Source organism: Neofelis nebulosa, chromosome 2, assembly GCF_028018385.1.
Source record: "Neofelis nebulosa isolate mNeoNeb1 chromosome 2, mNeoNeb1.pri, whole genome shotgun sequence".
NCBI lineage: Eukaryota > Metazoa > Chordata > Mammalia > Carnivora > Felidae > Neofelis > Neofelis nebulosa.
In genome coordinates this window covers 113,758,771-113,783,926 of record NC_080783.1, presented here as the reverse complement: position 1 = coordinate 113,783,926, position 25,156 = coordinate 113,758,771, and the positions used below count along the sequence as shown (strand labels likewise).

At 39.7% G+C, this 25,156-nt stretch overlaps 1 protein-coding gene across 5 annotated transcripts in view; it reads left to right on the top strand.

Moving 5' to 3' along the window:
• The window catches only part of ARHGEF4 (Rho guanine nucleotide exchange factor 4), a 261,385-nt gene that overhangs the window by 37,063 nt on the left and 199,166 nt on the right, over nt 1-25,156 (top strand). The window lies entirely within an intron of this gene.

Below are 25,156 nucleotides of genomic sequence, written 5' to 3'. Positions count from 1 at the left end.
TGGAATTTGAGAAAGAAAACAAGCAAAGGGAAAAGAATAAGAAGGAGAGAGAGACAAATCAAGAAATAAACACTTAATTATAGAGAACAGTTATTGGTTACCAGAAGGGAGGGTGGTGGGGGAATGGGTTAAATAGGTGATGGGGATTAAGGAGTGCACTTGTTGTAATGACCACAGGGTGATGTATGGAAGTGTTGAATTGTACACCTGAAACTAATATAACATTATGTTAACTAACTGGAATTAAAATAAGAACTTTTAAAAAATAAAAAAGTAAAAGTATCATAATTCAAAAATGCATTTAATACACCTAACCTTCTGAATATCATATTTAAGCCATAATAGTCTAGCCTACTTTAACCATGCTCAGAAAACTTACATTAGTGTACATTTAGGCAAAATCGTCTGACACAAAGCCCTTTTTATAATAAAGTGTCAAATATCTCATGTAATTTATTGACTAATGTACTAAAAATGAAAAACAGAATGGTTGTAAATGTATTTCCATTACCCTCATGATCACATGGCTGCCACTCCCCAGCATCACAAGAGTATTAATAGTATCACATATCACTAGCTCAGGAAAAGATCAAAATTCAAATTTAAAGTAGGATTTCTACGGAATGCATATCACTTTTGCACCAATGTACGTCTGAAATATCATTAAGTTGAACCATCATAAGTAAGGACTGTCTGTATCTTCTAATTTCCCTTTTGATTTCTTCTTCCATCCTTTGGTTGTTTAAGAATGTGTGGTTTAATTCCCTGTATTTGTATTTTTTTCTGTTATTGATTTTTATCCACTGTGATAGCTAAAAATATTTTTTTATGATTGCAGTCTTTTAAAATTTATTGAGACTCATTTTGTGTCCTAACATATGGTTTGTCTTGGAGAATGTTCTATGTGAATTTGAGATAATGTGTATTATGCTGTTCTTGGGTGTTCAGTATATTTCTGTTAGGTCTAATTGGCTTATGGTTTTGTTCAAGTCCTATATTTCCTTATTGATCTTCCATTGTCTGTTCTACCATATTAATAGTGATGTTTGGAAGTCTTAATTATTAATGTAGAGATGTCTGTTTCTCCCTTCAATTCTGTAATGTTTGCTTTATATATTTTGGGCTCTGATGTTTGATGCTTATATATTAAAATTGTTATATCTTCTTGGTAGGTTGATCCTTTTATCAATCTGTAATGTTTTTGTAATAGTTTTTGACTTAAAGTCTATTTTACTTGAATTAGTAGAGCCACCTTAGCTCTCTTTTGGTTAGTATTTGTGTGGAGTATATTTTTTCATCCTTTCAATTTCACCCTATTTGTGGCTTTCAATCTAAAGTGAGTCTCTTGTACATGAATAGACACTTTTCCAAAGAAGACATCCAGATGGCCGACAGACACATGAAAAGATGCTCAATGTTACTCATCATCAGGGAAATACAAATCAAAACCACACTGAGATACCACCTCACACTGGGCAGAGTGGTTAAAATTAACAACAGATGCTGGTGAGGATGTGGAGAAATGTGAACACTCTTTCCCTGTTGGTGGGAATGCAAACTGGTGCAGCCACTGTGGAAAACAGTGTGGAGGTTCCTCAAAAAATTAAAAATAGAACTACCATACACCCCAGCAATAGAACTACTAGGAATTTATCAAAAGGATACAGGAATGCTGATTCATAGGGGCACATGTACCCCAATGTTTATAGCAGCACTTTCAACAATAGCCAAATTATGGAAAGAGCCTAAATGTCCATCAACTGATGAATGGATAAAGAAGATGTGGTTATATATACAATAGAATACTAGTTGGCAATAAGAAAGAATTAAATCATGACATTTGCAGCAATGTGGATGGAACTAGAAGGTATTATGCTGAGTGAAATAAGTCCAAAATGTACCAAGGAAAGGTACATGTTCTACCAGTAGGAGACAACACAGTATAGCAGTCAAGAACACAGGCTTTATGATATGAACAGCTCAGCGTCACTACATAGCTGTGCAGAATTACACAAATTGCTTACTTGCTCCAACTCTCATTTTCCTCCTTTGAGAAATGAGTTCTGAAGGTGAAATAAGATAGTATTTGTAAAGCACTATACACAGAGCTTGACACACAAAGAACTATCCAGAAGAATATTGAAGTTGCCAAGAATTAGGACAAGATTTTCGTTGGAGACAGTTGACAGTGAATTAGAAACCGAAATCTTGAAGGGATGAGGGTGTGTGATCCAGCGGTCAGTATATGGTTGTAGTCAGAGTAGTCATGGACAGCACAGTCCAGACATGTGATATTCAAGGTTAGGTGACTTAAGACATTGAGTTACTGCCTTTTCAAGTTTGGAGTTCATCAACTAAGAGACTACAGTTGTGTGCAAGCTATCTTTGGAAGGCCTCCTCTTCCCCAGGGTTTTTGCTGTAGTGAATGCTACAGAGGCGAGTGTGGGCCAAAGTCGATATATTTGGAAGGTGGCCCTTGAGTGTGGGGAGGCTGGAGATAAGGAGGAAACAGTGATGCAGAGTGCATGTGGTGAAGGTTTGCATGGGAAGCATCTGCTTGGAGCAGGTGTGCTGTCAGAGCAACTTGGGCCTGGGCCGAGATGCCTGGCTGGCTCAGTCAGTTAAGCATCTGACTCTTGATTTCAGCTCAGATCATGATCTTGTGCTTCATGAGTTCAAACCCCATATCAGGCTCTGCTCACTCTCTCTCTCTCTCTCTCTCTCTCTCTCTCTCTGCCCCTCCCCCACTCATGTGCACTTGCTCTCGCGCTCTCTCTTTCTCTCTCAAAATAAATAAATAAACTTAAAAAAAAAGAGAGAGAGAGAGAGCTACCTGGGTCAAAAGGGGTGGGTTGAGGCCAAGGCTGAGCTGGCTGGTCAAAGAAAGTATGCCCTTCTCTGGTCTGTCTGGGTGGCTGGTACATAGGCAGGATTCATGGGAGTCAACAGTGACTGGGGTGCAGACTCGAAGATAGCTTTGTATAGAGAATGGCCAGAGAGAAGCAGAGTTCACTGCCCAGAACAGAGAGGAGATCATTCATGATAGAATGGACTGAGGTAGCAAGTGGTCAAGCCAGACCTCAGGAGGAGAGGGTCTTCCCCTCATCCTCAGTCCTCTTCCTGCTTCTTGCCCTCAGGCCTGCAATCCAAAACCTGCCCCAACTCTCAGAGGCTCCCAACTCTTAAGGCAAAATGCCACTGTTCCAAATCAAGATGATGGTGACTTCACATGCATCATCTCCCACAGGTATTCACATTTTAAAAGAAGACAAACAAAATTAAATTTCTGATGGTGCAACAAAGAAGGTCATGTCCCTTCGGAGCATGAGGGAGCAATTGTCCTGACTTCTCAGGTTGCTCTGCATGGAGCAGCTCCTCCTCCATCCATGTTATTTGCCATGGCCCCCAGGTACGGGGTCTTACATAGAGCTGCACGTCCTACCTAAGATTTTTGCTTTTCTGCATTTTAGCTTCTGTTTTATTTTAATTTCTTTTTGGCTTCCCTTTTCAACACAACATTTCATTAGCTAACTGCTCCTTACCCCAAGTAAGTGGTGATGCATCTTTTATTCCCTCTCTACCTCCCACTCTAAGAGTCATTTTCTAGGGTACTGTTGAGAAACTGAGATCTTTCAGGAGCAAGATGCTAGAGCCTTTGTGCTCTCCTGATGGCAGCCTGTTCCCCCTCAGTTAGAATTGCGTCTTACATATCTGTCTTTCCTATAAGATTTGAGTGAGATTTCAGGATTGAACTGACTCAATGAGATTTCAGAAATCTCATTCATCTTTGTATTATCAATGCCTAGAACATAGTAGACAGCTGGTATTTGTTGAAGTGAAATGAGGTAGAAAGAGGCTTATGGGACTTGGAGGTGGGGGATCCCTGTGTTTTCCAAAGAGTCTTCTTTCCTTCTGATCCTAAGCGCATTCAGGTGAGTGAGTACCGCCTGAATACTAAAAGTGCCCTGACGTCTTCAGGGATGCTGCACTCCCTCTTCTTATCTTTGGGATGTTGGTAGGCAGCTGAAATGGTGGGCAGCTATGGTATAATGAAACAAATCTTTTTTCTTATGGAAAAAAAAGTCCAACTCAAGGATATATGGATTTCTCAAATACCTCTTTCTTCCTCTCTCCCTCTGAAAATACTGTATTCTCTTATTTATAACACTTTTCTAAATTTCCTGCATGAGTGTTGACTTAGTTGTTCAGGCCTGGGGAAACCAGAAGCAAGTGCTACTCTCCTGGCTGTGACCCAGTCATAGAGCTGGTGGCAGCACCCATGTGTAACTATGGGTAACAGGGAGTGGGAGAGGCAGAGGCTGCTGTGAAAAGACTGTACATATCTGGGGCTCCCTTTCTGAGGTGTCTGACAGCAGTGGGCAGGTTGGTTTTTTGAAGAGCCTCAGGAAATCAATCTCCTAGGCCAGGGCTAGCAATGGTTCTGCCATTAACCATGTGTCCTTAGGTGAATTGCTTAACATTCTGAGCCTTGGTCTCCTCATCTGTAAAATATGTAATAATAGTATATGTTTCCAGGGTACTCATGAGACTTAATTTATTTAAAGTCCATACAATAATTGATAGCACATAATAAGTGTTCAAAAAATGTTAAGTATTATCACCATCACCATCATCAGCATCATTATCATTATGTCCTCTTATACTGACATATTACAATGTTATTTTATGTTGTGAAAGCAAAAAATGGTATAGGAATTCTGAAAAGGATGAAATGTTTTCACCAAATAGTTTGGAAAGGCTTTTTGAAGGAGACAGGATGAGCTGAGCCTGAAGAAATATAAGTAATGGCATATGAATAGACAGAAGAGCATTTAGAGAACTCAGTTTTATTTAGTTTAATGATTAAAAAGCACAGACTCTATAACCAGACTACAATTGTTAGATTACTGGTTTTGCCATTTATTAGCTATATAACATCGTGTAAGTTATTCAACTGCTCTGTGCCTCAGTGGATTCCTTTGTAAAATAGGGATGTTTATAATACCTATCTGAAAGGTAATTGTTATCAAAAGCCCTTAAAGACTCAACAGTGTTAGCTGACATTGTTAACTGTGTACCTAATATGTGGTGTTTGCCATGATTTTTGATACTTTGAAGACTAAAAGGCAGGTTGTATATCTTTTCTGAGCTGTCTGTGGTCTGTTGTCTGTTGGAAGATGCAAACCATTCACAGAGAACAGGTAACCCTAATACAAGCGATATCTCAAAGTGCCCTGACAGGTAGAGGGATTTGAGAAATACCATTGATGGGCTAGGATGTGTGTTACTATTTTTCCAGGACTAGCCAGACATGGCTGGCGGCCCTTGAAGCCAAGCCCTGCTGCCTCCCATAGAAGAGCTGATTGCAGACTCTAATTGCAGGCTGAGGATCATCCCCAGGATATGTCTAGACCAGGAAAGTCTGGCCTCTCTAGACCCTCTTCAGTGTCCTCATCACTAATATGAGGACAGAATCCATTATCTTACACTACTATAGGGAAGAATTAAATGAGGTACCATATTTGAAAGTACAAACTATGTATTAACCAAACTTGGTTGTTATGGTTTTGTTTCTTACTATATTGCTGGATTTGGTAGGATGATACTTTGTTTTAGATTTTGCATTTTTGTTCATATGTGAGATTGATGGGTAACTTTTCATTCTCATTAATGTTTTACATTTTGAAATCAAGGATGTATTTACCCTATAAAATGAATTGACAGGTGTTACCTTTTTTAAAAATTCCAAAAAAGATTGTATAAAATTTTTATTACTTATTCCTTGGATATCTGGTAAAAATTGCTAAAGAAGTTTTTTGTGTGGAAAAAATATTTTAGTACTGATTCAGTGTCTTTAATGGTTATTGAGCTATTCACAATTCTACTTCTTTTTGAGTCGTTTTTGCTAAGTTATTTTTTTTCTATGTGGTTATATAGTTATAAAGCATTGTTTGTTGAAAAGACTGTCCTTTTCCCAATGAATTACCCTGGCATCAACAAAACAGTGTATTTGTGGGTCCACATTGTTTAATTCCTTGTCTCTATTTGGTCTCATCAATCTAGTATTCTTACCCAATATCACATTGTCTTGCTTACTGTAGCTTTACTCTTGAAAGTCTAGAAGTCAGGCTATATAGTACCCCAGTTTTGTCTTTTTCTTTCAAGATTGTTTTAGCTACTCTAGAAAATTATGTATCTGTGTTAATCTCAGAATCACATTACAGTGTCTATGAAAAGCCTGCTTATGGGGCACCAGGGTGGCTCAGTTGTTAAGTGTCCGACTCTTGATTTTGGCTCTCAGAACATAATCTCATGGTTCGTGGGATCAAGTCCCACCTTGAGCTCTGAGTTGACAGCATGGAGCCTACTTGGGATTCTTTCTCTGCCCCTCCCCCTTCTCGCTCTTGCTCTCTCTCTCTCTCGAAATAAATAAATAAACTTAAAAAAAAAAAGTCCTGCTAGAATCCTGATTGTGATTACACTTATTGCACACAACAATTTAGAAGAAATTGACATCTTAACAATACCAAGTCCAGTTTGTTAAATTATATTTTATGAGAATTTATAATTTCATTTAACCATTCAAATTAATTGGCTTTCCCCCCATAAACCTTCTTAGTGATGTTTTAAAATACCTGCAAAATATGTAATGGTATCATCTTTTTAATTTCTCACATTAGTGATGTATGCCTTCACTTCTCCTTTGCCCTATCTTTTCAGAGGTTTGTGAATGTATTAAGTAAGGCATTCATGGTTTCTGCAACAACAACTACCAACAATGTGATATTATAGAAGTTTATTTCTCCAAATAGGTGCTTCTAGGTGGCAGTGGCTCTTCATCTTTCATTCTGTCATCTTCACAGTGTGGTTTCCAAGGCTGCCTTGCTTGCCTTTACCATGCTGGGAAAGAGAATGGAGGGCCACACATGAGAGGGCTCCATGGATTGGATTGAGAATGGCATATGTCACTGTTGTTCACACTCCACCACTAGAACTTTCACAGGACCACCACCATTCAGGGTGTGCTGGGCAATGTTAAGGAGCTGTGTGCCCAGAAAGAAGAGAAATAGGTTTGTACAGCTATCCTGTGTATTCTACAGAGATTTTTTTGTTAGTCTTAAATAAAAACAAAAAACAAAAACTCTTCCTTTACTGATTTTCTCTGTTATACATGGATTTTCTGTTTTATTAATTGTTCTTAGCTTTGTTATATTCTTTCTTATACTTAATTTGGCTTTATTTTTCTATTCACCTTCTAACTTCTTTTTTTAACTTTATTTATTTTGAGAGACATAGAGATGGGGGGAGGGGCAGAGAGAGTCAGAGAGAGAGAATCCCAAGCAGGCTCTGCACTGTCAGCACAGAGCCCAATGCAGGGCTCCATTTCACAAACCATGAAATTATGACCTGAGCCAAAACCAAGAGTCAAGAGTCATACACTTAACCAACTGAGTCACCCAGGCACCCCAGCACCTTCTAATTTTTTTAAAAAGATACTTAATATATTAGTGTTCAACCTTTTTTTCCTATTATATAAAACTCTAAATTGTTCCCCTAAGTAATGCTTTGGCTGTATCCCATGAGTTTTCATATGGTATTTTTTAAATCATCCAGTTCAATTTCAATTGTTATTCTTTCTCCAATCCATGGGTTATTGTTACTTAATTTCTAAATATACAGAGATGAGACTTTGTTGATTTCTAGCTTAAGTGTATTGGATCAAAGAATGAACATGGAATTATTTCATTCTTTTGAACTGTGTAATCATTACAATATTTTTCTCTACTTTTTTAGAAGTTACACATTCTGTGTCCATTTTTTTTAAATATTTGCCCAAGACTTATAATATGTATATTTAGCTTACCAAATTATGATAAATCAATTCCTTTATCTTCCTCATGGATAATACAATGATCTCAGAACAATTTGAACCTTATAATTTTACTGACTTCCTCTATATTGTTGTTCTATATTTAACTTTTGTTTTTTAACCCTACTAGATATTACTATTTTATGTAGTCCATGTGCATTTTTATTTACCTACTCATTTACTACTTCCTTTGACTTCCTTCTTTTGTCCATCTAGGATTTCTCTCCTTCTGTCTGAAACTCATCCTTTATATGTTCTGAATTTTCTCAGCCTTTTGTTTTCTTAAATTGTACTTATTATTAAAAGGTATTTTCACTGGAAATGTTTTATTATAGTTGGGCAGCTATTTTCTTTCAGAATATTAAAGATATTCTTCCACTCTATTCTGACTTCTGTTGTTTCTCTTATAAGTCTAACTCTTTGGGGCTCCTGGGTGGCTCAGTCAGTTGAGCGTCCAACTTCCACTCAGGTCATGATCTCGCAGTTTGTGAGTTTGAGCCCCGTGTTGGGCTCTGTGCTGACAGCTCGGAGCCTGGAGACTGCTTCAGATTCTGTGTCTCCTCCTCTCTCTGCCTTTCCCCTGCTCATGCTCTGTCTCTCTCTGTCTCTCAATAATAAATAAACGTTAAAAAATTTTTTAAATAAGTCTAACTCTTTGCAGTTAGTAATTATTTCCCCTCGTGCAACTTTTAAGGTATTTCTTAAAATACACCACCCCCTTATTTGGAATTTTTTGGTTTCACTCTAATTTGTCTATGAGTATATTTCTCTTTTTATTTATTGAACTTCAGATTTTTTGGATTTCTTAAATGTATAAATGGGTGTCATCAGTTTTACAGAATTCTCAGCCATTAATTAATTCTTCAAATATTGCATCTTTGCCATCTTCTTTCCCCCTCCCTTTGGAACTCTAGTTTGAACTTGTTTCACCCTCCCACTTTATTCATCATGTGTCCTAAACTCTCTTCCATAATTTCCATCATTTTATCTCTCTGTGCCATTTTGTTAATTTCCTTTGACCTATCTTCCGATTCACTAATTTTCTCTCTAGCTGTATCTAATTTGTTGATAAGGCTGTTAAATTTTTAATCCCTTTATTATAGTTTACTTCCAAAGGGTTTTGATTTATGGAAGTTAATATCTAGTTTCCTGTTTCATATATGTACTTAAGCTTGTCTCTGTTTCTTTAAACATAGCAAACAAACTTATTTTAGCTTCAGGTACTTAGCATTTGTTGTCTTCTTTAGTTCTCAAGACCTTATGTCTATAATAGTATCATTATGTCTATAATAGAGATAAAAACACAGAGACACTTGTCTCAAGGTCCACTAGTTCCTTTTCTATCATCTGCCTTCAGCTAGAAGCTGAAGCTCTGAAAAATTTCTCTGAGCCAGAGAGAAGTCTTAGATTTGATCCCTGCTGGGGATCTACAGAGAGATTGCCTCTGTCTGATGGAGCCTCCCCTAAACTATACAAGAGAGGCAGGGTCATTGAGCATGGAATAAGGTCTTATGGAACTAAGACTTACATTTCCATGATTCGCTGTGAGCTTCCTGAGGGCAGGGATTGTGTCTGATGCATCACTACAGTGTTTAGCACAAGACTTAATAAATATTTGGTCATTGCATGACTCAGTGTTCTGGGCACAAAGCTAGGATACAAATATATGTGTAATAATTAATTAATAAATAACTAAAATATCAATATAATTAAAATAAACCATTTGGACTCTATTTGTTGAGCATTTATTAATATCTGGCTATGAATATCTAGATTGGAGCTTAGCAAGCTCTTTCTATGAAGGGGAAACAATAAGTATCTTAGACTTTGCTGACTGTATGGTGTATTTCACATCTACTCAGCTCTAGCATTGTAGCCTGTATTAGTCGTATAGGGCTGCCATAACAACAAAATACCAGACTGGGTGACTTAAACAACAGAAATTTATTTTCACATAATTTTGGAACCTAGAAGTTCAAGACCTAGGATGCCATAATGGTTGGTTTCTGATGAGTACTCTTCCTAGCTTGCAAATGGCCATCTTCTTGTTATGTCCTTATGTGGCCTTTCCTCTCTGTGTGTGCAGAGGGAGAGAAATAGTTCTTCTTATAAGGATATCATTGCTACTGGAAAGGCTCCCCCTTATGACCTCATTTAACCTTAATTAGCTCCTTAAAGGCCCTATCTCATTCTACAGTTACATTGGGGGTTAGAGCTTCAACATACGAATTTGGTAGTGGGGGGACACACTGTTCTGTCCATAACAGAGCCTAAAACAGCCCCAAACAACACATTAATGAATGAGTAAGGCTGTTTTCTAATAAAACCTTATTTACAGAAGCAAGTGGCAGACTGATTTGGTTCATGGACTACATTTTGCCAATTTCTTATCTAGATATATAAATGATTAACCTGTAAATGTGACAAAACTTATTTGAAATCATGTTTCTTCGGGGCACTCACTCTTGGCTTTTGACATTCAGAAAGAAGAGCACAGCATCTGAGGCATAGCCAGGGTCAGATGCTTTGTCCCCACTGACCAGCTGGGCGTTCTAACCTTAGCCTTTGCTAGAGAGGAGCCTAATTTATCAAAAGCACCCAAGTAAGTAGGTCCTGAACAAGTTCTATTTCATTGCCCTTTTATTTCTTATAGAATAAAGTACAAAATTTTATTTTTTTAAATTTTTTAGTATTTATTTATTTTTGAGAGACAGAGACAGAGTATGAGTGGGGGAGGGGCAGAGAGAGAGAGGGAGACACAGAATCCTAAGCAGGCTCCAGGCTCTGAGCTGTCAGCACAGAGCCCAACATGGGTCTCGAACTCATGGACTGTGAGATCATAACCTGAGCTGAAGTCAGATGCTTAACCGACTGAACCACCCAGGTGCCCCAAAATTTTAATTTAAATGGCAGTTGGTGCAATGTATGTGAGACAGCCTGTATCATTCCAAATTCATGCATTTATTCAAATATTTTTTTAACAGCTCCTGTATATAAGACAGGGTTCTAAGTGCTAGGGTTATAGATGTGATTAAGACAGACAAAACCTTGACCCCTCCTTGTGCATGCTGACAAGATATGACTCTTGCCAAAATTATAACCATTGAAGAAAGCCATAAGTCCTTGGTTGTGCTTCTTTCACAAGACTCTTTTACTCATTTCCATTTACATCTGCTTTTTGGGAGGTGCCTGCAATCAGGTACTTCACCTGAGTGAATGGATTTTCTTGGTTGCTTTCCTATTCTATGCAGTAGGTATGGACCTGTTAAGTATAGCAAGTAGGTAAGACCTATGAGGACTTTGGGATTATAAGGAGAAATGGGTCTTCATTTGGGGTAAAAAGCTCTTTGGATTGACAAAGAAGGAAAGGTACCAAGATCAGCCTCAGTGCTTTTTCTCACCATAAGAGTTAGGTCTTCTTATACCACTCCCTGATTTTGGCATTCTGGCGGGTTTCATGCACAACTGCTGGTTTCAGTGACAAACCTGGGGCCATGCTGGTAGATGAGAGGGTCTAAGAACTGGCTCACTAGGATGTGATGGCAACTCTTAAAGGGGAGGCTGCCAACCCTGTTACTGGGAAAATGTTTCTGAGAGGACAGTGGAGTGAATGACCTGGTGAGTGGCTCCCTGTAGGTGGCTCCAGTACACTATGACCGGAGACAACACAGCCAGTCAGCCCACTGTCATCTAGCAGGCATTCACTGGGCACTGCCTTGTTATCTGGCCCCTATACAGGTGTGGGATGAGTGGGTGGATGGGACACAGAGGTAAAGTCATTGGAATATAATGGGTCAATGAAGAGCTGCATTTTCATCCTACCTTTGCCCTCTACCATTACCTCAAATAACTTTTCCAGGCTTTACCGAGCCTGTACCCCAAATTTAAGATAAAGGTTATTGACTATAACCTCTTCTAGACCATTCCTCTCAGGAGAAAATAGAAGCTGGGTACCCATAAACTTTGCCCAGCAGCAAACAGCTCACTAGTGGTAGACTGAAGACTAGAACCAGCAGACAGGTCAGCTCTTCACCACCACCAATGAGCAGCAGTAGACCCCAACCCGCAATGCACATCTGTCCACAGGTTCTCCTCCTAGACTTCTAGCCTCCTCTCTCCTTTTTGAGGCCTGTGCAGATTCTGCTGCATTCAACAGCCCACCTAAGACCCACCTCCTCCAGGGAATTTTCTGTAGCCACCGGACCTGCCTCTGAGGTCCATGCATAGGCACTACCCTCCCTGCCTTCATTCTCAATGTCTGGATGTCTGTGTCTAACATGGCTCCCAGAGTGGATGTTCCTCACCCCAAAAATATGTTGATTTACTTTCTTATTTAAAAGCAGTGACTTGTAGGTCAAGGCCAGACCCTGAGCATGGCATACAAAACCCTTTGCATCCTGGCTCCTGCCTTCCAGTTGAGTCTTTTTTTCTGGCCATTCCCAATAAATGTTCCAGTTGTGCTAAATGACTCTATTTCATGGCATGTTTTCTTCTACAAGTATATCCTTAACACCAGATTTCCCCTCTGTGGTACCTTCCTATATCTACTGGCTGAACTTCAACTCATCTTTCAAAGTTTAGCACATGCATTCTTCTTCAGAAAGCTGCTCCTGTCTGCCTTGGCTTACTTACCTGGGAGGTCCCACCAAACTTTTGCATTGGGCAATCCAGTACTCATCACTTGCCTTATAATTGTCTGCCTTCTTTTTTGCTTCAACTTCTGTGCTGACTTCCCTAAGGGTTAACATGGGGTCTTTTATCTTTATATCTTCATTACCTAGCATGGAACCTGGCACAGAGTATGTATCAACAAATTAATGTTTGAATAAATTATTGAATTATGGAGGATGAATATATTCCACCTGATTATAAACTGTCCTTCACTGTTTTTTAATAATTCACCTTGTGCCAGCCTTGGCTCTCTTCTGCTTTGTTCTGGCTGGTCTTAGAGCCTGGCACAATACCGGGAACAGAGCATGGCCTCAGGAACTAGGGTGTTGAATTGGGTTGAGCTGCTCAGTCTTCCATGCCAGTCAGTGTAGCCTCAGCAGGGTGGGGAGACATAATCTCCTCCCTGCTTGCCTTCAGGACTCAGTCTCACAGAGCCAGAGGGTGGAGCTCAGGAAGGAAAGCCTGTGCTTCCGTTTTTATCCATCAGGTGTTGTGGCCCCACCTGGTGAATCAGCCCAACCAGAATGGGCCTAGGGAAGCACGTGTTAGCATTGCAGGTACCCGGAGGCTCTTTCCAAACTTCACGAGGCCTCCCTCCCTGCCCAGTCCAGGCATGTTCCCCAGTTCTCTGCAGAAGGCTCTCTGCTGGCGAAGGCCACAACTTGGTTTACTTGTGTTCCAGGACAGCTGGACTTAACAGGTAAGAAAGGGCCACAAGTACTTCTAAGAGGGGAGACTAGTCTTGTGTCTGGGAAAACATTTTTTGAGAGATTTGGATGGGAGAGTAAATTCAGAGTTTAGATGGTCCTGTTACTGTTCTCAGAACCCTGCAGCCTACCCTGCCCTGCCCTGCTGTGCCTGGGTATGAAGAGTGTGCCAACCCACAGCCCACTGAAGCCATGATAGGGCACAGACAGACCCTGTATGAGTACACCTGGTCACTGAATATAGTTTCAGAATTTTGAAACTGTGTGCTACAAACTGGATATATGTGTCAATTTGCTATGGATGTGATTATTTTCTGTAAAAAAAAATCTGTTTATTAAACTAAATTGAATTTTAACTTAGTTACATAGAAACACAGAAATTGCCGTAAGGATGTTATCTACATGCATATTCATGCTCTTTGCTTCACCCACTGCCCACCCAGAACTGTTGCTTGATTTCTGTACCTACAGTGAGTGGTCAGAAAGGCCTTATTCACTCCTGGTATGATCCCTACAGAAGTGAGATTTGAGATTTTATGAGGAATACAAAGGACTGTTCAATGAATTCTGAACCCCTGGATTGAAAACTAAATCCAGGAGTGGATTTCAGTCCTTTTTTTCATTAAAGAACCACTGAGGAACCACCTGCAGAGGAAACAGGAGGACAGTGTGATGAGGGGTATGCCCTGCCCCCAGAGGTCACTTCTGAGGCAAGGGCTGGGAGTCCTGGGATAGGGCATTCTACTGTCATTTCATATCGTTCTGCTTTATTGTTTTGTTTGCACAATGAACCATCTATTGCCTTTCTAATTTTTAGAAAAAAACACTTTTCTCTGGAGGGGAAGAACTGGTGAAAATCTTTAACAGTTTCATCCATTCCAGGTTTTGCTGCTTCTCCCAGGGTCCTATTCTGTGGCTGCCTGCATGGCCTGCCCTGTCCCATGGTGTCAGGCTAGCCAGTTCACATCCTCTTCAGCAGATGAACCTCTGTTTATATGTATGCACCTTTCTCCTCCATTAGCTTCCTCCGTGGTTCTTTCCCTGACTATCCTAAAGATTACAACATAGATTTTTAAAATTAGCTTTATTGAGGTATAATTTATATATAATAAACTCACCACTTATAAATGTACAGTTCAATGAGTTTTAACAAATGTATACAATTGCATAATTTTCCCTGTAATCATCATATAGAACTTTTCTATTCCCTGAAAAGTTTTAACAAATGTGTACAGTTGCATAATATTCCCTATAGCCATCATATAGAACCTTTCTAGTCCCTGAAAAGGTTCTGCTCTGCCCCTACCTAGTAAATCCCCTTCCCACACCGAGTATCCCTTTCTTCTAGACTTTCACATAAATGGTAACGTAGGTAGCCTTTGGTGTCTGACTTCTTTTACTTAGTGGAACACTTATGAGATTTAACCATGTTGTTGTGAGTGTGAAAAGTCCATTCCCTTATCGTGGCTGAGTCATATTCCGTGATGTCACTGTGTGTTTACCATACACCAGTTGGTGGACATTTGGATTGTTGCCAGCTTGGCTATTATGAATAAGTCTATTGTGAATATTTGCTTACAAATCTTTGTGTGAATATATGCTTCAGTTGTTTTTTCTGTGAAAACATAGGAGTCGAATTGCCAGTTGCATGGTAAGTGTATGTTTAACTTTATAAGACACTACCAAGCTCTTTCCCAGTGGCTGTGCCATTTTACACTCCCATCAGCAGTGTGTAAGAGCTGTGGTTTTAATTTACATTTCCCTAATGACTAAGGTTCATTACATTTCCTAATGAAAGGAAAATTTCACATGCTCATTTTCCATCTGCATAATTTTCTTGGTGAAGTGTCTGTTTAAATTTTTTGCCCATTTTTTATTGGGTTGTTTGTCTTACCACTGAGCTATAAGAGTGCTTTAAATAGTCTGGATACAATGCTTGTCAAATGTATATTTTTCAAAATTTTCTCCCAGTCTGTGGCTTACCTTTTCATTTCTTTAACAGTGACTATTAAACAGCAAAATTTTTAAATTTGGATGAAGTTTGATTTTCACTTTCTTTGCGTGTTGTATGACTACATCATGTTTGCCTAGTCCAAGATGAAAAAGATTTTCTTATATTTATTTTAAAGATTTTTATGGTTTAGTTCTAATACTTAGGAATATGATCTATTTTGACTTAATTGTATATATGGTGTAAGGTAGAGGGAGTTTTGGATTTTGCATTTTTTGCATATGATTATACTTCTAGTACCATTTATTTAAAAGACTAGTATTCTTTTTACACTGAATTATAGGGTTTGGTTTTTATATAGTCTTTTTAATTAGTTTTTAATCTAAGGCACTGGAAAAATATGGTACTTAATATATAAGTTAATAAATGACCTTTTGTTATTTCTCTTTTTCTGGAATACTTGAAATGGCATAGTCTTATAATTCCTTATGTTACATAGAACCTTCCATGCTGGTGAATGGGAGAGATTTTATATGGAGTAGACAGGGAGAGCCTCCTATTTGTTGGGGTCCAATCAGAAACCATTCTCCTGGCAGCAGTGACTCAGGACCATTACAGTACTTAACTATGCAGTGCCTATAGCATATGGACAGTATGTGTACATGGGAAGGCAACTACTGTTCATTGAGCACATACTATCTTTTGGGTACCTAATTTAACTCTTACAATGACAGCATGAGGCTGCCTCATTTTGCAGGTAGCAAATGTGAGGCTTAGAGAGGATGGTTCACTGACCCACAGGAAATACACATCAGAGCTTGGATGTGAATACCATTTCTTTTTATTATACTGCTTCCACCAACACTGGCAGTTTTCACATTTTTTCTATATTAATTGTGTTCGTGTTCTCCAGAGAAACAGGATCAATAGGATATGTAGAAATATATATGAGGAGGGGCGCCTGGGTGGCGCAGTCGGTTAAGCGTCCGACTTCAACCAGGTCACGATCTCGCGGTCCGTGAGTTCGAGCCCCGCGTCAGGCTCTGGGCTGATGGCTCGGAGCCTGGAGCCTGTTTCCGATTCTGTGTCTCCCTCTCTCTCTGCCCCTCCCCCGTTCATGCTCTGTCTCTCTCTGTCCCAAAAATAAATAAAAAACGTTGAAAAAAAAATTAAAAAAAAAAAAAAAGAAATATATATGAGGAGATTCATTATAGGAATTGGCACCTGAAGTTACAGAGGCCGAGAAGTCCCATGATATGCCATTTGCAATATGGAGAACCAGGGGAGCCAGTGGTGTCATTCATTTTGAGCCCAAAGGTCAGAGAATTGGGGGACTGATGGTGTAAGTCCTGGGTCCAAATCACTAAACCAGGAGCACTGATGTTCAAGAACAGAAGAAGAAGGACATCACAACTTAAGAGAGTGAATCTCCCCTTCCTCTACTTTTTTGTTCTATTTGAACCCTCAACAAATTAGATGATATCCACCTGCATTGATGAGCCCAATAATTTTTTCCTCAGTGTACACATTTAAACACGAATAATTTTTTCCAGGGACATCCCCACAGATATGTCTAGAAATAATGTTTCAGTAGCTATCTGGGAACCTCTTAGCTTAGTCAAGCTGACACATAAAATTAAACAACACATTAAGGATATTTTAGAACCAACTATCACTTACCAAGTGAGGGTACATTTGGCAAACAAAGAAAACTCAGGCCTCGTGGTAAAAGGGCTCAGGAATGAGCCTCTGAAGCCTAAGTTGTAGACCAGAGACCATGAGGGTAGGTGTCTGCATCTAGCAGCATCCAGGGTCAACAGTCCCCAGCTCCATATGGGTCCACACTGGTGGCTGCTCATGCCAGGGACTGTCTGCTGGTTCAGTGGAATTTAAGTCTCTATAGGAATAGTGGCAGTCATCCTCCAGGGTGGTGAGGATTGAATAAGATAGCACAGGTAAAATTCCTGGCATATGGTAGGAATAAATTATTGTTAGCCTGTTGGCCCTGATCACCAGACTAGGGAAGGACAGAAGAATGTAGTTCCTGTGGAATTTCAATGAAAGGAAGACCATAAGACACAGTGAAATCCATAAATGTTAGCTCCCATCCCCTAATGCTACCAGGATGAAAACATTTCTGCGGCACTGTACTTCCAGCCCATCATTAAACATGGCTCTGTGTTTTTAACTACAGCACACTCAAAAAAATGTATGTGCCATTTGCCTCCTGTGAAACAAAGGACAAGCAGTGTTTGCATAAGTGATTGTTGGTTACTAGGTGAGCAGAAGCTGCTGACTGCAAGTTAAGGAATGTTTGTTAGTTATCCTCCTGCCACAGAAAGACCTTCTTTCCAATGTGGAAGTGTGGGGGCTGAATGACTAGGTCAGTGTGAGCCAGGATGAAGGGCACTAAACCCAGAAGCAGGAGGCATGGACTTGAGTTCTGACCACGCTACCAAGTTGCTTAACTTTTCCCCAGCTTCAATTCTGTTAGTTTTAAAATAGAAGAGGTAGGGGCGCCTGGGTGGCTCAGTCAGTTGAGCAACCAACTTCGTCTCAGGTCATGATTTCACAGTTTGTGAGTTCAAGCCCCACGTTGGGCTCTGTGCTGACAGCTCAGAGCCTGGAGCCTGCTTCTGATTCTGTGTCTCCCTCTCTCTCTGCCCCTTCCCCACTCATGCTCTGTCTCTCTCTGTCTCAGAAAGAAATAAACATTAAAAATTTTTTTTTAATAAAATAAAATAAAAGAGGTAAAGATCTAATATTTCTTGAATGTCTACTATTTGCTGGACATTTTACACCTACTATTTCATTTGACACACAAACACACATACACAATATGACATTTTTCCTTCAGTCTTACACATCAGGAAACTTAAGTTTGGCAAGTCTGATGCCTTACCCTCAGACACAAAACTAAGTGGTAGCTGCTTCTGACAGCAGAGTCTTAATTTTTTGAAACATCATGCTACTATTAATTCAAAATTGAGGGTAATGTAATTCACAAGTAATTGTAAAGATCAAATGAGATAATGAATACAAAGATTACAAACTGTCAAGTACAATGGACCTATTTTAGCTATTTTTTTTATGTTTAAGCAACTAAATGAAACTTTAAAAAAATTTTTTTTAACGTTTATTTGTTTTTGAGAGAGACAGAGCACAAGCAGGGGAGGGGCAGAGAGAGAGGGAGACACAGAATCCGAAGCAGGCTTCAGGCTCTGAGCTGTCAGCACAGAGCCAGATGCAGGGCTCAAACTCACAAACTGTGAGATCACGACCTGAGCCAAAGTCAGTGCTCAACCAACTGGGCTACCCAAGCACCCCTAAATAAATCTTTATTTTAACTGTACAGTGAACATGCCAGAAGAAACATACAAGTCGAGGCAAAATAGAGGGGTATACATATGCATGCTAAGATTAATATTTAAATATACAAATAGGAAGGGGTGCCTGGGTGGCTCAGTCGCTTAAGCATCTGACTCTTGATTTTAGCTCAGGTCATGACCTCACGGTTTCATGAGTTTGAGCCCCACATGGGGCTCTGCACTGACAACACGGAGCTTGCTTGGAATCCTGTCTCTCTGCCCCTCACCTGCTCATGCTCTTTGTCTCTTTGTCTCAGAATATATAAATACACTTTAAGAAACATACAAACAGGAAAAACAGCATTTTCTTTTATTTGTAGAGTAGTTTCATTTTATCCCCATTTTTCTCCTGTGCTATGAACATAAAAATGCTATTATCATGTACCCAGATGAGAGCCCTAGCTAGGTCAGGAGCATAGACAGATCTTCTGAATACTGTCCTGGATGTGAAGGTAAGACATAGATGTAGCTAAGCTCTGTGCAGCATGGGTGGTGGAACTAAAGCCCATTTGAGCTCTGGACAGTGTGCTACATGTTTACACACACTATTTCAAGTCCTACTGCAGGCCTGGGAGGGAGGCCTTCCATAGGTATGGGCCCAGGGTGAAAGAAGTTATATCACTTTCCCAGGTCAGGGAACTGATAGTGGAGGGGTGAGTTAACTCTGTATTTGTCAGTATATTCCTAGTGTCGAGCACAGAGCCTGGCATGGAGCAGAGACTCTACACCAGATGGTAAATGAATGAAATAAAAATGATAGAAGGAATACGTAATTGTGGGATTTGGGTCTGGGAGAGCTTCAAGAAGTGGCAACCCTGAATAGGTTGATGAGTTGGTCAGAGAGAAGAGGGAAGTCCGGATTCTCAGGTGCAATAGGTAAGTACTCTGACTGGACAGACCCTTCAAGGCCCCAGGAGGAGCCTGGACACACCCATGAGAAGAAGGAGTATGTAGAAAACAGGGAAATGATAGGCAATGAGAAGCTGCAGACTGAAGCTGCTGCTTTCTCTGGACTAAAGGAGAGTCAAGAGTATGGGAGAGGGTTCTGGCTCACACAAATGCCGTCCTGGTGATAAGACTGATGTTAGCCACTATGCACATTGTATTTGTTTGATTGCCAGGCTATAGCATGACATGGGTTCAGTTTGATGTGAGGGTGCTCACCCTAGAAAATCTGCCCCCACTCTCAAACATATACACATATCTCACATTCACAGTTTCTCCCCGACTTATAGAATTCTTTACCACAGCTTCGTCTTGTGCATATCCCCTCCAGCGCAGAGCCAGTGAGGGAGTGTCCGAACTTTGCCACATATGGAATCTCTCTGCCTACTGCCCCATCTCACAGCCTTCTTCTGCTTTTAAGCATATGACTACTTTGGGCCTGCCCAGATAATCCAGGGTTATCTCTTTATCTTGATATCAACTGATTATCTTATTTAAATCTGCAAAATCATTTTTGTCATGTAACATATTTATGGGCATGATACTAGGGGCAAAAATTCTGCCTCCTGCTCTCCTTTTGCTTCCAACTCGAATGAGGGAATCAGAATTGATAACAGGCAGTTATGATGCAAACTAATGAATGCTACAAGGAGAGTAAGCACAGTGCTGTGGCATACTCAGGAGATCTCTCTAATTGAAGCAGGGGAAGCTTCCTGGAGGAAGAATATCTAAGTTGAGCCTGATGTGACGAGTAGAATGTAGTAAGGGATGGAAGGAAGAATAGCATAGACATGTGCTGTGCAGTGGCTCATTGTTGTCAGCCTGTGGAATTCACTTCAGGGAGCCCAAGAACAGGGCAGTGGAAGGACAGATGAGAGAGCCACCAATGACTCTAAGCTGGGAGCTGAGATGATCAGATTTTCATTTTGAAAGGTTGTCTGATAGCACTGTGGGCATGGACAGGATTATGTCTAAAAGGAGGGTGGCACACCAATGAGGAGGCTGTTGTGGTAATCCAAGCAAGATGATGATGGCTTGAAATGTGGAAATACCAGTGTGAGGGAGAGAGGTGAATGTGATACAATGTGGGATTCAGTGTGAGAGGTACCAAGTTCTGAGTGATTCCCGGGTTCTGGCTTAGCTGACTAAATGCAAAATGGTACCATTCACAGAGATGGAAGGATAGACAGAAGAATTGGAGACAATAAGCCGTTTTTAGAGATGTTTAACAATTTGAGGTGGCTATGAGACAGTGAGTGGTGATGCCCCATAGGTAGCTCTAGAATAGTGGTAAGCTTTGGGAGTCATCCGTGAATGATGAAACTATTCTCAATGGTGGGAGGGAGAAAGGGAAGCCAGAAAAGTGGGGAGAAGCAGCAGGTGTAGAAAAAAGAAATCCAGGGAAGCACCATGGCCCAGAGCCAAAGAAATAGGGTTTCAAGAAAGAACTTGAAGCCAAGTGCTTTTGAAAGGTCAAGTTAGATGAAGACCAAAAATGTCCATTGGATTTAGCACCAGCAAGGTCACTGGTGACCTATTAAGAATATTACCCATAGATGGTGGATAGGATCAGGTGGCAGTGCATTAAAGAGTGACACATGAGGTAAGGATGGTAGCTGGAGGGAACCAAGGTCAAGAAAGTTGGGGGTGTGTATTTTAAATGAGAGAATGAAGTTTATGTTTAAGTGCTATTGAGAGGAAGCCAGTGGAAAGGTGAACATACAGAAAAGACAGGATAATTGTTGGAGTTTAGAGGGCCCTAGATAAGCAGGAGAAGATGTGACTGGGAACACATACAGGAAGGATGGAGTGGGACTAGGTAGGAGGAAGGGATGTGTGACACTGCAGGTCCTGTAAAGGAGGAAACAAAATTGAAGGTACTCCTGAGTGACAATGTTGTGGTCTCTATGAAGGAGGTAGTCAGATTGTCTTCTGAAAGAGAGGAGAAGAGGAGATGGAGTAGGAGAACTGGGTAGCAGGAAGGTCTGAAGTAGCCTTGTGGGGAACAGGAGAGTGTTTGCTGGAAATAGAGAAGAATTTCAGGGCAGTGGTGATCACCCAAGTCTGCAGAGCCCCAAAGGGTTTGTTCTTCCCATTACATATGCTTAAGTGCACACTTAATGAATGAGAGAAAGGAAAAACATTTTTTTTAGGGAAATAAAAACATATTTTCAAAAAATTTTAAAATGTCAATGCAATCCATATAAACAATATACTTTCCCCCTGGATATAGTTTTAATTAGATTAAGGGCTGGGGCAAGGGATAGAACATTCCCTCTTCCCTCACCCCCAGCAAATCTTGCTGTGAGCATGGCATTCATGTTGTCTAGGCTCAGAGGTGGACTTAGAATCTTTCTTAACATTGTATTTCTGGCATTACCAGTCAGTGAGAGTTGGAATGTGGTACGAAATTAAATTTGCTGTCCTTAGGACACTAACTATCCAATAGGCACGTTTATGTATTAATCAAGAAAGTATTCCCTAGATCTAGATAATGTTAAACAATAGTATATGCATTATATGGAATTTGAAAAAGTAGAATATTCAGTTAATTCATGCATTTATTCATGATTTTTTTTGAGCACCTTCTATTTGCTGGTCACAGTGTATTCAGTATTAAAACAATGAACTAGAAATAGACCCTTTCATCAAAGAATTTATGTGGAAGAATATATATCGTAAATTAAATAGCCATTAAAGGTCATTAATGATATAACCAAAATTCCCTACAAATACAACAAGATGCCCTATAAATGTGTATAATTTACGCTAGATAGTGGTATAATTTTTACATATGTTCAAAGGAAAAAGAGATCATGTGAGTCCCCTGGTATTTATATAAAATGGCCTGGGCTCTGTAGGAAATATAGAATTTTTAAAGAAACTTCATAAATACATGGTGATTTTAATAGATACCAAAAATAAGAAGTCTCCAAGTAGGAATATCAGGCATTGCTGGAGAGTCACTCATTCTGATTCACCTCAATTGTTTCTTCCTTATCTTTAGTGATATTCTGGACTACGTCTGTTCACAAGGCTGGGTAGATGTTTCATAGCATTACTAAGTAACCCTATTAAAGATCATGAATCAGTGCTCTAGGGCCCTCCAGTCATGGCCAAATTATTAAGATTCATAAGTATGGCATCTCTCTCCATTTATATGTCTTCTCTAATGTCCTTATTTTTTCTTCATTCTTGAAAGAATTCCATTTTCACTGGAAGTAGAATTTTCAGTTGACAAGTTTTTCCTTTCAGCTCTTGAAAAATACCTACTTTCTTCCCACCTCCATAGTCTTAGATGAGAAATCCACTATCATTCATATTGTGTTTGCTCTAAAAAGTATGCCATTTCTCTCTGGCTGCTTTCAGGATTTTTTCTTTGCCTTTAGTCTTCATAAATTCAATTATGCTGTGTCTTGGTATAGATTTCTTCCCGTTTATTCTACTTGGAGTTTGCTCAACTTCCTGAATCTTTGTAAGTTTGTGTCTTTTGCCATGTTTGAGACATTTTAGCCATTATTTCTTCAAGTAGTTTTTCAGGACTATGCTGTCTCTCCTCTCCTTGTGAGAGTCTGGTGATACAAAATTAGCTTTTTAATTATGATCCCATGTTTCCCTGAGACTCTGCTAATATTGTTACAACCTATTTTCTCTCTATTGTTCAGACTGGGAAAATTCCATTGATCTGTCTTCAAGTGTTTGTTGATTCTATCTTGTGTCATCTCTCCTCTGCTTCTGAGTCTATCTGGCAGATTTTTTCTTTCTGTTACTGTATTTTTCAGTTTTATAATTTCCATTTGGTCCTTTTGTCTTTTTTACTTTTTTAAAATTATTATTATTATTATTTTAAATAGGCTGCATGCCCAACATAGGGCTTGAACTTACAATCCTGAGATTAAGAATCATCTGTTCTACTGACTAAGCCCAGTCAGGTGCCCCTTTTTGTTTCTTATTCATCGATTAAAAAAAAAAGTTATCTTGTTTTGTCTGTTGTTGAGGTGTTCTAGTTTTAATTAGTTTCAAGAAAATTCATAACTGCTTGTTGAAGCATTTTTATGATGGCCGCTTTAAACTCTTTGTCAAATAACTCTGACCTCTGAGTCATCTTGGTGTTTGTATCTGTTGATTGTCTTTTCTCATCCATGTAGTGATTTTCCTGGCTCTTGGTAAGACAAGTGATTTTTCAGTTGTATCCAGGAAATTTGGATATTATAAGACTCTGGATCCTATTTAATTTTCCTTTTTTAGTAGGCAGTCCCCAGTTAAGATGTACTGCTAGGGCTTGGTGGATGTGTAATGTTCATCTTCCCACTGGACCTTAACAATAACACCCCAATAAAAATGGAACATTGACATTGCCTCTTTGCCTGGACAAGAAGGGGAAGCAGAGGGCTGACTCATACCATGCTGTTGCTTCAGAGAGGGGTGGAAGCTTAGCTCCCAGCTGGGCCATAATGATACCAGAGAAGAAATGGGAAGGGGAAGGGTGAAGAAGGGTAAACAAAGTGCCAACAAGCCAACCTTTCACCACTCCTTCCACCTCAGTGATGCTGGGGCAGGGTAGAGGCTTGGTTGGGGGAGGTAGTGGTGAAGCATGGTGGTAATTACGTCCTCCTCATTCTGCCTTGTAAAGTCTGATTGCTACTGTTTTGGGGTTAAGGTCCAGCACCCTGCTGGCACTCGGATGGCAGAGCAGTCAGAGCACCACCTGCTTCCACTGAACAGGAGATCTTCTTTCTGCTGGGATCACTGACACTGCCCACCAGGGGCAATACCCACAGATGAGAAAACTTGAGTGCCACCTGCTTCCTGGGAGCAGTGGAATATCATCTGGGCACTCACCTTGCTGAAACAAAGGGACTGTGTTTTTCACTGGTATTCTTTTGTGAGGCTGCCCTTGTCCTGGCCCTTTTTTTAGGGCTGTTTTTGTCTGAGCCTGTTGTGAGTTCAGGTTTGGAAGTTCTTTGATATATATGGGAGGCAATAAGGAAACCAATGAACTTATGTCATTTCTTAAGTCTAGAAGTTTGTAAACAGCCACCTTATGCCTCCCACTTTTCAGAGACTTACTATGTCTTGTGTCTACAGTTATTTAGTTGTAAGGGGGAGAATGTGGGAGCAATGGGACTGCTCAATCTTTGGCAGAACAAGAAGTCCTATCATGTCATTCAATAAACTTTTAAATTGAAATTGAAATTTTACATTTAAAGTAAAAACAAAATTTTCCATGAAGCTCTTAGACAAATTTATATATATATATTCTTAGGTACTGTTTTTGTTGTTGCTTTTATAAAAATTTGTCTCTTTTACAAGAAAGGATCAGAGAAAATCTTCACAAACAACCACAAAATAAGTAATAAAATGGTAATAAATACATATCTATCAGTAATTACCCTGAATGTAAATGGATTAAATGCTTCAGTCAAAAGACATAGGGTGACAGAATGGATTAAAAAAAAAAAACAAGACCCACCTATATGCTGCCTACAAGAGACTCATTTTAGACCTAAAGACACCTGCAGATTGAAAGTGAGGGGATGGAAAAACACATATCATGCAAATGGATGTCGAAAAAAAAATGGAGTAGAAATACTTATATCAGACAAAAGATTTTATTTTATTTTAATTTTTTTAATGTTTGTTT